This window comes from Fundulus heteroclitus, chromosome 16 (assembly GCF_011125445.2).
Source record: "Fundulus heteroclitus isolate FHET01 chromosome 16, MU-UCD_Fhet_4.1, whole genome shotgun sequence".
In the NCBI taxonomy this organism is placed as follows: domain Eukaryota; kingdom Metazoa; phylum Chordata; class Actinopteri; order Cyprinodontiformes; family Fundulidae; genus Fundulus; species Fundulus heteroclitus.
Window position 1 is genome coordinate 35,585,958 of NC_046376.1, and position 15,044 is coordinate 35,601,001.

General features: G+C 40.8%; 1 long non-coding RNA gene across 2 annotated transcripts; it reads left to right on the forward strand.

Moving 5' to 3' along the window:
- The first annotated feature begins 642 nt into the window (after positions 1-642).
- LOC110369589 lies at positions 643-12,200 on the forward strand. 2 transcript variants are annotated; one of them, XR_004933020.1, is made up of 5 exons: positions 643-738; positions 3,016-3,095; positions 3,333-3,402; positions 8,154-8,327; positions 12,054-12,200. It is a non-coding gene; the product is annotated as an uncharacterized LOC110369589 (long non-coding RNA). The 2 variants fall into 2 exon arrangements; XR_004933021.1 differs by lacking the exon at positions 643-738 and adding an exon at positions 913-1,046.
- The last annotated feature ends 2,844 nt before the right edge of the window (positions 12,201-15,044 follow it).

A 15,044-nucleotide genomic window follows, 5' to 3' on the forward strand; every position in this document is an offset into this window, starting at 1 on the left:
CTGAAAAGGTCATCCAGGAACCGCCTTAGTGCATTATTTTTAGGGTATTTAGGATTTGTTGGAAGTGAATACAGTACAGTACTATTAGTCATGTTCGCTCTGTCATGGTTTTACCATGTTCTATGACCAGAGTCCTTAATTGCTCAAACCCACATGCAGAACACACTCGGGAGACCACACAGTTTTTCAGTGTCATAAACTGCTCTGTTGAACCCGAATTCAGCCACACACAGAGTTTCGTCTTCAGCAGTTTATTGAAAAATGATGGAGAGCTGTACCGGTCTGGAGCAGGTGAGTGATGACGGCTGAAGCAGGAAGAGGCTGAAGGACTGTGGGTGCTACACAGAGGAGCCAGGCGAGCGCATGAAGCCAGGTAGCCTTCTGGGCTAAGGGAGAGCACAGAAGTTCCCGGGAAGGCCAGCAGCTCAGCAAGAGTTCTTGGTGCTGGTGGACAGCAGGCAGGCACGAGGGAGGTGAGCGCAGCAGGCTTGAGGTGAAGGAAACGGCAAGAAGGCAGCGAAGGACGTGAGGCATAGGCTGGAGCAACAGGTGAGCAAGGGGTTGACGTGAAGGGAGTTGAGAGACGTTCCAGCAATTAACGACTGGCAGAGGAGTCCTTAAGTAGGCAGAGAGGCAGATGTAATCAGTTCTCTTGATTAGTGACGGCAGGTGCAGTGATCAGCAGTGAGTGGAGATGAGGCTGTATGGGGGAGATAGAAAGCGCTGGAACTGTCCAAGGTGAGACAGGGCTTATTTCCCTCATTGATTAATTTTGTAGTCTTCCAAAATTGTGCACTCCACACTCCAGATCAGTAGGTGGCGGAAATGCACCTTTTACGTTGGCCTGCCAATCCGCCATAAAACAACAACAGAAGAAGAAGAAGAAGGTGAGACAGGTAAAAACTGAACCCTGACATTCAGACTTTATTGGAAAAGTGATGTCAGGAATCAGGAAATGGAAGCACAAGCCGGGGCAGCTGAGACTTGGAGTGGAGGTGGAGATCTGCCAGGGAGGAATGTTCCCTGGGTCTGTTCCAGAAAGTAAGGTGAGTTTAGAAATTAATCTTGATCTTGAGAGGGGAAGCATGGTGAGCAGGACTGAGAAACCTGGAGGCTGCCAGCTGGGACTGAAGAACCAGGTAGTCTTCTGAAAAGCTTGCAGGAGGGTTCAGGCGCTGGGAAACTGAGCCAGGACTGGATCAGGAGTGAGCAGGCAAGGATCTGGAGAGCAGAGCACAAGGATGTCAGAGTTTAGGTACACACAATCGCTGTTTCAAAGGATAGAGTTACCACTGTGAGGCAACACTTTGGCAAAGAAGTGCTGGCAGCTGGCTTCTCTTATCCTCCTGCTGACGAGGTATGATGGAGAACACCTTAGCTTCACCCAGCCACCATGCTTACAGGACGCCATGTAGTGGTAGAAGGAAAAGACTACCATACAGGGTAGAAATCCCCCAGACCCATACACTTTAAGCTTAACTAAACTAAAATTAGTCATAAAGAAATAAAAGTATTTCCTCACAATCCTGTTCTATCTGAGCATTTTTTATATACTTTGAGTTCAAAGTAAGAAGGCTTCATTAAAGTAGATCTTTATAAGATAATACTGTATCAAACTTTAAAGAGTCTGCCCCTTCTATTTTCCTCCGTGTCTGCAGAAATACCCAGCAGATGGCAGCAATGTTATCTTTTCCCCTTCACAAATTGACGCTCTTGTTGATGGTGTTACTTCCTTGTTGCATTTTGCACTAGACAATGTAGCCCCATTAAAAAGAAGGTAATTATTCATAGGAAGCTGGCTCCCTCGTTTAACCCAGAGCTGCTTTCTTTGAAGCACAACGTTAGGAAATTGGAGAGACAATGGCACTCTACACATCGGGAGGAATCCTAGCTATATTTAAAGACCCTTCCCAGAGTTAGAGCAGCATATTTTCCATCATTAATAGAGGAGAATAAAAATATTCCTAGGTTTCTCTTTAGTACAGTTGATCCATCAGAGCTCCATTAGCTCTCAGCTGTAATGATTTTATGTGATTCTTCATAAATAAAAATTGTTCTATTAAAAATAAAATCATTGGTATAATCCCAAACATGATTACCCTGTCCTTAGTAAGTGAGGCAGCGTAGGAGGCATCTGTAGAACTTGATAATTGTTTGAACTGTTTAGACGCAGTAGAGCTTTCTGAGTTATGTAACATTTTAGCTTCATCTAAACCTTCAGTTAGTATGTTAGACCCAATCCCAGTCTTGTTATTTAAGGAAGTATTCCATTTGAGTAATGCTCCCATTTTAGACATGATTAATCTATCCTTAGTAAATTTATATGTACCACAGGCTTTTAAAGCATCTGTTATTAAAGCTTTTCTTAAGAAACCCTCTCTTGATCAAGACTTAATAAATTACAGACCTATATCTATTCTTCTTTTCTTATCTAAAATTATTGAGACAATAGTTGCTAATCAAGTATGTGAACATTTAAAAAGTAATTCCCTATTTGAAAGGGTGACGTAACAACCGCACTGTATTGTGGGATACCTGGCCATTGGGAGAACCTGCTTCTGTTTGTTTATGACGCCATCATCTACAAAATTGTCTTTATTGTCTGTTCTTTTGTTTTTAAAAAGTTAAAACATGGTGCAAACGTGCTGTGTCATTAACTGGCACACTTGTCCATGCAATGGCTTCAGGAAAAACAACGATGGGTTGAGATTCATTGGTCACCAACATGGAATCAAAGCCAAGGAGCTCGTATCTCTGAATTATCAAAGAGATGTCGAATAGACTCAGGATAGCAGCTGTGAGACGACCTAGTCTCACTTTCAATACCACATCCTTCACAACATAAATGCTCAACAAGTAAACGACTCTGTAGTCATTTCCAGATTTCTTATAAAAAATACAATTTGCTCTGATTGTTGCTCATCTCCAGAAATCCTGTCTGCTGAAACCAAAACTCCACCTTCCTTAGTCCATTCCAGCTGTCTGCTTTATTCTTGTAAAACATGTTTTTTCTAGATAGACCCGCATGAATGGATCAAATGAAAAAGACCACAGAGGGCTGAACATGAGGCAGAACCAGGCATGCAGATATTCAGGTACAGCTGTGATCTATAAAGGAAAATTGTAAATTGGTGTGTGTGCCCATAGTTTTACAAATGTTTATTTTTTTTTTTTTGGCATTTATCATTTTAATGTTTTTAGAATGCGAACACTTTTAGTATGGATTCTATGAAAAGTTTGATAAATGAGGCCCCAGGACTTTCAGAAGTGTTTTGATGCAAATTTACCCAGCTAATTTCACTTTCCTGGGGCTTTACTAACATGGGTTTCAGCCTCCGATTCCTGAAAGCCAGGGTTGTGTGCAGCAAGGCAAGGCCCTCTGCCACCAGGAGCAGTAAGGAGGTGAGTATACAAATTTACTGGTTTTTATACCCTTAATGTGTTACAAAAAGTAGTTTTAGGACGCTTCTCAGTGAGAAAGTGCACCTCAAAACGTCAAATGTGCAGCCAGTTCCTCAATATTCTGAGCTTGTTTGAATCTGTAGTTGCAAAGCAACAACTCTGGCTAGATGCAGGGTGATAAAAAAAAATCTATATAAAAAAATCACAATTTCTGCTTATGGATCCAGTGCAACCTAAGGAATAATTAAAGCAATTAATCAACTGAAAAACTGTAAAGCTGACACTATTATATATTTATCAGTTGAAACAAAAAATTTAATTTAAATTAATTTAACACCTAAAATAACCACATATACAGAAGGAGGGCAGAAGAGGCATTTGTGAGGTCTAGAAAACAGTGATTAGAGAAACTAAATCAGACTTGATTAGAAGAGAGAGGTGCTGTTAACGAAGATTCTGGAGAGGAAGCAATTTAACAGGTGGAGATGTGGGTGAGGCAAAAGGAAGATCAAGGAGAGGGTGAAGGTCCTGGTGGTGGGCTCTGAGGCCAGAGGGGAGAGGAGGATCTGGCTGGTTAGAATCACTGAGACAAGGACGAACAGGCAGGAAAGGAAAGGAGTGACAGAGGCAACCGTGGAGAAGGTGAGACCCAGGAATAACTGTCAGTGTAGGGAGATGACCAAAAATCCGGGAGACACTAGGATCCTTCTACCAACTGTGTGGGACTATCAGGTGAATAGCCTGTAAACTATCAGGTGAATAGCCTGTAAAGTGCCTTGAGATGACATGTTTCATGATTTGGCGCTATATAAATAAAATTGAATTGAATTGAATTGAATGTGCATGAGATGGTAGGTAACACACAGGTGTGCTACCACTGATCTCTATTTATTCACTGGATAGCCGATTGGCCATTGGTAGTACGCGTTGCTGTGAAGCCACCAGCCGGCATATTGGTACTCCCTATTTTCCACCAGTAACTAGGGAATACTTGCGCTACAGCACAAAACAATGATGATTTCCTCATTTTCAGGGTGGCTTTAGACTTTTAAAATGTCAAATGCCATACACTTTTAAGCTGTGTCTGTGCATTAGTCTTTAAATCTGGCATAGATTTAGAACAGAGCATTGGTTCATTAATTTACAATAAATTAATGAACCAATTTAAGCACTCCACAGAGCTTTCTACACTAGAAAAATAACATAAATTTGCCAAATACACACTCAAGTGTACATGTATATCTATACATTACATACAGTGTGTGTATGCACACACACATTTCTGCATAATAATAATAATAATAATAATAATAATAATAATAATAATAATAATAATAATAATAATAATAATAATAATGTGAGTAACAGTAGACGGATTACCAAAAATATCTTCAATGATGTAATGACATACAGCGTTGCGGTTGTAGTTGAGAATTTGCATATACTGTACATACAAGTATGTATGCACACACATACACTATCCAGTGATTGAAAAACTTTAATAACAGAAGTTGCACATGTAGTTCATTGTTTCATTCCATTGTTTCATCCGTGCAGCATCACTGTGTGGAAATCTACAATTAACCAAACCAATATAGGTGTGTGTGTGTGTGTATGTGTATGTATGTATGTATGTATGCATATATATAACATGCAAAATATTTCAGCACATGACTTTCTCAAATGAGAAATGTACCAAACACTACAACAATGACAGCATCATCCATTTAATCGAAAACTACTACATTGACATTTCAGAGTGAATTATTTTCTATTTACTCTAATTTTTATTTTCTAACGTTGACACAATGTTGACACAATGTCAATGACTAACTCGGTCAATGTAATCGAGTCAGTCAGAGATTGAGAGACTAATGTTAGGCTACAGACTATACTATAGGAGAAATTGGCGTATATATGGATTCTCTTAGTACTTGATACTGTTAGTACATCCACTGACTGTAAAATTACTTGTGAAATGTCTTCCCACAGCCAGAAAACTGCTTGTTGTTGCAGCCAAATGCTGCACACGTCGGCATGTTTATGTTGTAATTCTGTGAGAGTAGGGAGTAGCAAGATGGCGGCCAGTGACTTCAGTTTTTCGGCCAATCGGCTATCCAGTGAATAAATAGAGATCAGTGTGTGCTACATGTCACAGGTAGCCACACCCTCCAGCGGAGTGAAGAAGGTTCACCCAGCCGCACACCCACACACGGACTCACGCACCAAGACCATGACAAAATTACTTCTTAAGTTATAAAAGTATCGTGCAAAATTAAGTACAATTACTCATTTAAGAAAGAGGGAGCTGATGACATGAAAATGCTCCATAGGTTTTATCTAAATAACCACTACTTTCAGAGACGTTGCTAATGTTTGAAAAAAGAAAAAGAATAGAATATGGCTTTTATTCCAAAAAAAGTAAAAAACAAAGCAACTGGACTTGTTTTCCGTAGTTGAAGACGTTTCACTTTCTCTCCAGGAGGCTTTAATCATATGGCCTTTGGTTTCTTACTAGTTCCACCCTCCTGACTGAAGGAATAGTCCTCAGACACAGGCAAGATTATAATTGTTTATCCCAGCTACTAATGCTAACATGCTAGCCACCACCCATATTCCCAATTCCTTTTAACACAAATTTCATTCTGACTCCCAGTGAGGGGTGCTGGTGCCTATTTCCAGCTGTCAATGGGCGAGAGGCGGGGCACACCTTGGACAGGTCGCCAGTCTATTGCAGTTTCTTCAATATAATTCAAATAAAATTGTATTTATAAAGCACCAATTCATAAACACGTGTCATAACTTTGGGAGCAGTAGGCAGCTTTTACAGCGCTCTGGGACTTATCTCAGACTAAGGGTCTTACTCAGGTACCCATAGTGGCAGTTTGATGGGATTGAACTGGGTACTTACTGCCTTCTCAGAACGCAAGACCGAGCAGAGACACAAAAAGAACATAGTAGCATTGATTCAGGAGTATTTTATGTTAGAGAGGGTAGTGGCAGGCTAGCTCTGGGTGGCTATGTCTGGGAACTATTTTAGAGCAATCCAGTATCAAACAACTATATATGCACTGATGTGCATTAATATGGATTTCATGGAGCAGAAGATCTGATGACTGAATGCCTATAAGTATTGTAATGGCGCAAAAAGTCATACTTCTGAGTTATTTTATCAATGACCTTTTATTTGTTATTGTTGGAATGTAAATGTGCATTCAAGCTTCGCTGTACAAATCTATGAGGGCAACGGATGTAAATAACAGACATCACAAACTTCAAAAACATTTCAGGTGGAGACAATTTACTGAGGCCTTGATGCCAAGGACACAGCCTTACACGGTGCCCACAGGGCGCTGCCATTACTCTGTGGAAAAAACATATGCCACAAAAAGGAAGGTGGGAGGGAAAAAAACATACCTCAAACTGTATCCTATTACAGGATACAGTTTGAGATATTAAAAACCTCTTGCACAAAAAGGACAAATAAGACGAGACACATATAGCAGAAGGTAAACATTTGAGATTAGTCGCGTGTAAATTCATCAGTTTATTTGAGCATCAGTTATGTGTGTCTGTTTGGGTGAAAGTGTTTATATTTACGTGAACACTCTCCAGTGGCCATTGTCCTTGATGTTATCAGCCGGCCAACAGTTCAGAAAGCATCCACAGATGTCAGCGGGGGAGGAGGGAGCAGGGGAGAGTTCTGAGCTCACTCGCCATAACAAACCAGGGGCCTGTTCTTCGTACGTCGCTAACTCAGTTAGCTGGATTGGATTGTTGACATTTTGGCATGATCTTGGATCCTTTGGTTCTTCGAAAATTTAAAATTTCCCCTTTTAAAGAAAAGCATGAACGCGCAGTTATCTTATATAACTCAATCCAGCGATACTAATCATAAACAACAGGTGTGTTCAAAGAACCCAATTAGCCGGATCATGATTAGATGATTAGATATACCAATGATTGGCTAAAACCAACCATTGGTAGGCGGCCACTAGGTGTTGCTTCATCCAGTCAGATCGGAAAAGTTCTGCTGAACTTCCCTCCTTTCCCCAAATGGATCCGATGGGAACAGTCCCAGATTGATAATATGCAGAACTTTACATGCTACTCATTATCAATATGGCTTGCCATGTTAAGTGAATTTGCATGTTAGATAAATATGTAGTTAGCAAACAACATATTTAGCTGCAAACTAAATATTTAGGTCTGAACTAAATGTTTAGTTTGGAAATTAATTGTTTAGTTTATAGACTAAATATTTATTTTGAAGTGAAAATGTTTGTGTTTATTCTGTATATGTGTGGAGTGCTTGCTGTTTTGGAATGCCATTTCATTTAATGCTTATCCATCATTCTACAATACATCACCACTGAGACGAGACATCTGTCTGTCTGTCTGTCTGTCTGTCTGTCTGTCTGTCTGTCTGTCTGTCTGTCTGTCTGTCTGTCTGTCTGTCTGTCATAAAGTTGAAAAAAAAACACAATGAAGTGTGTGATTTTAATGACAAAAAGTGAGAAAAATCATTGGGTTTGCTATATCAAGGCATAGCTTTCCTATGGTTGTTGTTTATCATTCTGATCAAATTAGTGTGTGAACAGCTTAGACATGGGGTCTTTAAGCAGTAGTAACCCAGGTCCATCACAAAGCATAAAAGCTTGCAATCAAATGAAACTTTATGCAGATGCAAAATTATAGAAGACTGAAGTGAATGTTTTAAATTCTTTCCCTATGTTTATGTCTGTCAACAGATTAAGTCATGCTGCAGTGAAAACAAATTCAGATGAAGACACACAATGAGACAAACAACAGAAACAGTGTTTGTTTTAGAGATAACTCTGTTCTTCTGCTAATCAAGATGAAACCTCATCCTTCTCCCATCTGTGATGTCTGCAGCATAAACTCAGATTAAACCACCCTATCAGGTAACACCAGAGAAAGTCGTCACGCTTTTTTCTCAAAGTTATTAAGCAAACAGGTTAAGGTACATGTGCCAGCGATTCCCTCAGGGAGGTTGCCTTTACTGGAGCTCCAGCTCGATGAGAAAGTGATGCCACGGATGGATCTCTGTCTCTGGTCCTGTTTGTTTTGTTGCTTCCAGGCACAGCCACTCTCCGTTTCTCCCCCTGTTTCTTCCTTTCTGTGCCACTCTCTCAGACCAGCGAGGCAGGGAGCTGGAGAGCTTTCTATTTTTAGGATCTGAGCCGCCTGCTCAGCCTCCCACCCCTTCTGGCACAAAAAGATACACCCACACAGAGGCTCACAAAGCATCCATGGACATCATGCATTGAAAGCACAACACACAGGCTGTCTTATGTACTGAGCGTGTGCAAATACACACAAATGCGGGCTGAAATAGTACAATAATTAATTTACATAAATAAAGTTACCCAGCCAGCACACAAACACATGCATGCTTACAAATGTCAAGTAAGAAGCAAAGTGTAGATTCAACTCCGAAGCATGTATCATATTGCTCATACTATGGCATTAATAATGCAGTGTTTCTTAGTGCAGAAAGAGGAACACTCCCTGTAGTGGAGAGGGGAGGAGGGGCTTTTGCTCCTTTGCTGCTTCTGTAATGTGGCCAGTGTGTGGGAATAACAAAGATAGCCAAAGATCTGCTTCTCTTGCCTACCCACAATCTCTACAAATATAAATAACTCACAAAAACTGTTCTGAACATACTATGATAAAAATTTTAAGTCATCCTGTAATGTGCCAAAAAATCAGTTAGCGGCTGCTGCTTCTTCAAACTTTCCCACTTATTGTCAGCTTAGTTGGCAGACGGGCTCCAAAGTCAATTTCCATGTGTAATTACAGACTCTGCTTAGTTGTTATGGCACCCAGAGGAGAGAGCACTTACTTTTACAGGTATACAGGGAGAGACTGACTTGAAGAAATGGGTCAGGAATGGATGGACGGATAGATGGATACACATATATACAGTCAAATAAAATAAATGAAAATATCATTGTGCATTTATTTCAGTAACTCAGTTAACTAAGGGAAGCATATTAAACAGGGTAATTCCAGCCTGATGTTTTCAGAATGTTATTTGTTTTGATTACAATGATTTTCCTCTTACAGATAAGGAAAACATGACATGTAAGATTAGAACATTACACCAGATCAATAAAATATATTCTTAATACAGAAAGATGGACTTAATGTTTAATAAGTACTTTGAGGTTATTTTCAAAAGGTGCTGATGCTAATCTGATGATCCCCATCTCGACGTATTTTGTAATTTACTGAATATGACTCTACATAAATAATACTCTTCTCCTTCTAGTCTTGTTTTCTCAATTCCTTTGTTTTTCCTCCTTAATCGGGGATGATATGAATGGTTATCTGCTAAGATTCAGTCAGACACATGTGAGCTCGAGAGAGAGCCTGTACTGCAGTGACGATGACTCAGCCTCCTGTGTTGCCATGGAAACACTGCCTCTTTGCAATCATTCTCTTAGTAACAGTGCGGTTGCCGAGGAACAAACTGAAGTGTAGGTCTGTGTTGGTGTGTGGGAAAGAGTTTGTGTGTATTCACTCAGCACATGTGACTCGATTCCTCCTTCTGATGATCTTAACTGGTGCCTTGACAAAATAATTTTAAAATTATTTTATCAGATTCCTGTCATGATTTGGTGTTTTATTTATTTTTGTGTGGACTTTTCTGGACTGATTAGGTTCCACTACCCTCAGCCAACAGCCACCAGTCTTCATCCATTCAGCTCAGTCAGCTACCTGCCACCACTCTGCACCTGATCAGCTCCACCTGCTGCACTAATTAGTGCATATTCTGCTCACCTGTCACTTTCCCTATTTATACCTGCCTCACTCAACCACTCTCTGCTAGAATGTCTCGTCTTGTTACCTGGCTGAATGTCTTGTTTGCTCCAGCAGTTTCCCTGTGTTTCTTCCTGTGTTTTCCCTGGATCCAGTTCTCGCTCTGCTCAATTCTTATACAGAGCCCGTCTGTGTGTCATTTAATCTGAGTCTAAATGCAGCTGTGCTGTTTCTGGCCTCAGAGGTTTGCTAAAGAAAATTAGTGAACAAACAGCATCTGGAAGACCAAGGAACCCAGCAGACTGGTCAGGAAGAACGTTCTGGAGAACTTCTATGGTTAGTCTGCAGGGGTGTCAAGCTCCAGTCCTCGAGGGCCAGTGTCCTGAAACTTTTAGAGGTTTCCCTGGTCCCACACGCCTGAGTCAAATGGCACAATTAGCTCCTCAGTATGCAGTCAGGTTCTTCAGAGTCCTGCTAATTACCTGATTATTTGACTCAGGCGTGTCGGACCAGGGACACATCTAAAAGTTGCAGGACACCGACCCTTTATTTGTATAGAACTTTCAGTACAAGAACAATGCAAAGCGCTTTACATGATTAAAACAAAGGAAAATAAAAACAAAACAAAAGCAAGTAAAAAACTGTATCAAGTCCATCAGCCTCGAGGAACTGACTGCATACTTTTGCCCTGGGAGCCTGGACATTATCATGCACCAGGAGGAACCCAGAACCCAATGCACCAGCGAAGGGGTCTAACAATGGGTCTAGCCCTCAGACTACCCTTATGAAGTGTGTTCTAATGTGTTGGTCAGAGACTTTCAAGCCAGTGGCCTGCTGGAGGTGTAGGGCTCTGGCAGAACTAATCGCTTCCCTCTTTGTACAAAAGAGCAGATACTGGTCCTGTTGATCAGTTAAAGACCTCTGACAGCTCTGTCCAGCTCTCCTTGAGTAACTGCATGTCTTCAGGAATCTCCTCCATGCTGTTGAGATGCAGGACACCTACTGGCAGTGGCCAGAAGAATATGTCATCCTGGAGTTGGACTGGCAGTACAATTTCTTTGGAGTCCAGGGATCACCTTATGCTTATAGTAGTGACACTGACCCTGGTCAAATGCAAAACTTCTGAAATGCAGTTAAAAACACGAGGAGGGAACGTCTTCAGCCTCCAGCTGCAGAACCATTCCTGTTTTTGATAACGACGTTTCATGACGTTTCCCCTCTATCACCTAACCAACGAGATCAGTATTCCAGGAGATTAAGATCAATATTTGATATATATATATATATATATATATATATATATATATATATATATATATATATATATATATATACACACACATACATACATATGTATATGTATATATATATATACATACATATGTATATATATAGATATATACATATGTATATATATATATATATATACATACATATGTATGTATGTGTATATATATATATATATATATATATATATATATGTATATGTATATACATATATATATGTATATGTATTTGTGTGTGTATATATATATATATATATATATATATATATATATATATATATATATATATATATATATACAGGAATGCAAAATCCACTTAATTAGCCCTTAATTAAATACATTTAGTTTTGTACTTGAAATTTCTAGGAGTCAAGAAAATTAGAATTTAATCCATCCATGTACTTTGTAGAGGTATTTTTATTCTGTTTGGGTCAGATTTTTTAAAACGTTCAGTTTTATTCATTCTCTATTATGTTTTTAAAAAATCCGTATGGTCTTTTTTGGTTAGATGGGCTTCCATCTAACCAATTTTGAAGAGTTCCTTTAAATCAAGGTTAAAAACCTATTTGTTTATGTCAGGTTGCAGTTTTTGGCCTGCCTAGCTCTGGACAGTTTTCCTGGCACCTTCCTCCTTCCACAGACTCCAGTCTCCACATCACCGCCGATTACCTGCACCTGCCGTCACCAATTACTCAGACTCTTTTCACCTGTCCAACCTCCTTCATAAGCTCACATCAGTCTGCCAGTCTCCGCCGGATCGTCAGCGGTATTATTCTGACAGCATACTCACATCATTCGTACCTCGTCCTTGCCTCGCCTAATGCCTGCCTGTGTTCCCTCCCTCAGGTCCGCCTGCTCCAGCTTCGGCCATCTTATCATCCCTCTGCTGCTGTCTGCTACAGTCTTCCGGTCTCCATCGCCACAACCCATCATCTTCAATAAAAACTCTTAAAAGTGGCTCTGTGTGTGGCTGAATTCGGGCTCAACAACTAACTCCTGGCAGTTTATAATTGCCTTTAAATATGAATGTTGAAGTTTGTAGTCCAGCTTATCCTTAACTTGCTGCAACTGTTCCACTGTAATGTGCTTTCCTCTGTAAAGTTTTTCCTGTCTCTGTAATGTTTTCCTTACTTTTTCAAGTACAGTACTGTGAAGACTGTGTCACAATAGGTAAGGTGGTAGCTGGATCAAAGTGCAGACAAGAGCTGGGTGTCATGGTGCACTTTTTTCTGGACTTCTGTTTCCCCTCAGCCAGTATTCTCCCAGCACAGTTACCTCCAGCCATCATCCCACTCTATATCACTCCCACTTGTTGCTCCTAATTAAGTTGAACTCTATCCTCCTGTCCAACAACCTACATAAACCCTCCTCGGTTAACCCATCGCCACCGGAACGTCTTCTCCTTCTCCTTCTCTTCACTCTCACTCTGCGTTACCGTGTTCAGCCTGCTGCCGCTCAAGTAGCCCGAGTCTCCTTGCTGCAGAACTGCTGCTTCACTGTGAGTTCCCTACGCTCCTCTGAACTCTGTCTGCTGGTGCTCCATGATGCCTGTGCCTCCTTGCTGCAACACTGCTGCTCCTTCAATGAGTTACCCACATCTGGGCTGCCAAATCGGGTGGCTCCCAGGACTGCACTGCCTGATCCGCTCCGCCTGACCAGCATTATCGGGGCGACTGTTCATTCTGCCTGCCTCAGCTTGCTGAATACTTCACCTGCCTCTGTCGCCATCATTACCTTTTTAATAAACCTTTCAAAATGTAACTATGTGTGTGGCTGAATTCGGGTTCAACTACCTCAGTTTATGACACTGGGAATCTTAAAGTTTAAAAATTTTAATAGGATAAAACAATTTACAGGGCCAAAGGAGCGTAGGTCATAGAGAACAATGGGATTCTTGAAGAGCATGCAGGAGTAAGCCTATTGGGGGATCTGACAAATGTGAGATGATGACCAGATAGTATATTTGCAAGGTAGGAGAAGAGAGGGAAGCATAGAGAGCAGGTACAGGTAATTTTGATGATAATGGGTGACAGGTGAGAGTAATGAAGGCAAATAACTGAGGGAGAAGGAGGACAACAACAGGATAGAAAGGGAGAAAACACAGGAAGAACTCTAGCAAACAATAATATGGAAATAATTCAGTAGGAACTAACAGAACCCACAAACTAAATTCACAAGGTACAAATAAACATACACTAAAGTATAAATAATACAAGAAACTCCTTTATTGACACAAAATGGGTAAACTGAAGTTATACACTAAATCCATACTGAAAAAACAGCTAATGTAATCTAAAGTTAGTTCTAAAGCACCAGAGAATAAACTTATTAGAAAGGTTAAAATAAAAGGTCAAGAAAATCCAACCTTAGTAATTATTGCACCATTACTGCTAATTTGATAATATGGCATTCAGTTAAAAAAATGTAAATATTTAACTAAAATATTGGAAGGACAGCAGCCAATTTACACAACGATGTGAGAAAATGCAACATTTATGATTGTACAGCAACATCTCGGAGTAGCGAAGGCATATGCAAGTGTACCTCAGCATCTGAGAGACTGATGATAATCAGTTAAGAATCGCAATATTCCATTAGACAGAGAAAAGTACAGAAGCCAATTTGCACAACGAAGTGAGAAAAATATGTAATGTGCATGATAGTACAAACTACACCAATATAGCAACTTATATAGCTCTTTTACAGTCCCCCACTAACCCGCACACATTCATACACCGATTGGTAGGCAACCTGAGGTTAAGTGCCTTGCCCAGGGGCACATCAACATGTGACAGTGTAAGCTGGAATCATACCAACAACCTTTTACAATTTGCAAGACAACTACGCTACCCATTGAGCCACAGTCACCCCTTGTACTCCAAAAGACTTCAGCCTCCTCAGTAGATACAATCAGCTCTGACTCTTCCTGGAAAACGTGTCAGCGTTGTGACTGCAGTCCAGCTTATTTTTAAGGTGAACACTGAACAGGCCAGCTAACACTATCTTTTTGGACACCACACACACATAAACACATTGTTTGTGGTAAAAAAAAATAAAGGATGAGACTGAATCCAACAGAGACAGGCTCCAGTTGGGTCCAGAGGGATAAACAGCTGGGCGCAGACACAGACCCGGGAACTTGTCCGAGGGAGATGCAGAGTATCAGTGGCAGTCAAGACAGGGGAAACCAAGATCACAGTCCACACAGAGTCCGGGGTAACTGGCAACTGAGAAGCGCAGGGGTAAGCAGGCTCGGCAATTTACGGGCAGGCTTGGGTCGGGCTCATAAGCAGACAACCCAGGAAGAAACAGAATCCGAGGTCCAGCAACAGATGAGGTCCGACAATCAGGCAGGCAAAACAGGAACAGACAGGGATCAGGCTGGCTCGGTAACTTGAAGCAGAATCAAGATCGGAACCAGGCAGAGTAAAGAATTGCTGGAAGTTCACACCGTGGGGATGGAGACGTTCTGGCAGAGTGCAGAGGACAGAGGACAGGTTTAAATAGGCTGATTAACAGGTGGACAGAATGAACTCATTAGGCAGAAACAGTTGGAGGAGATCAGGGAAA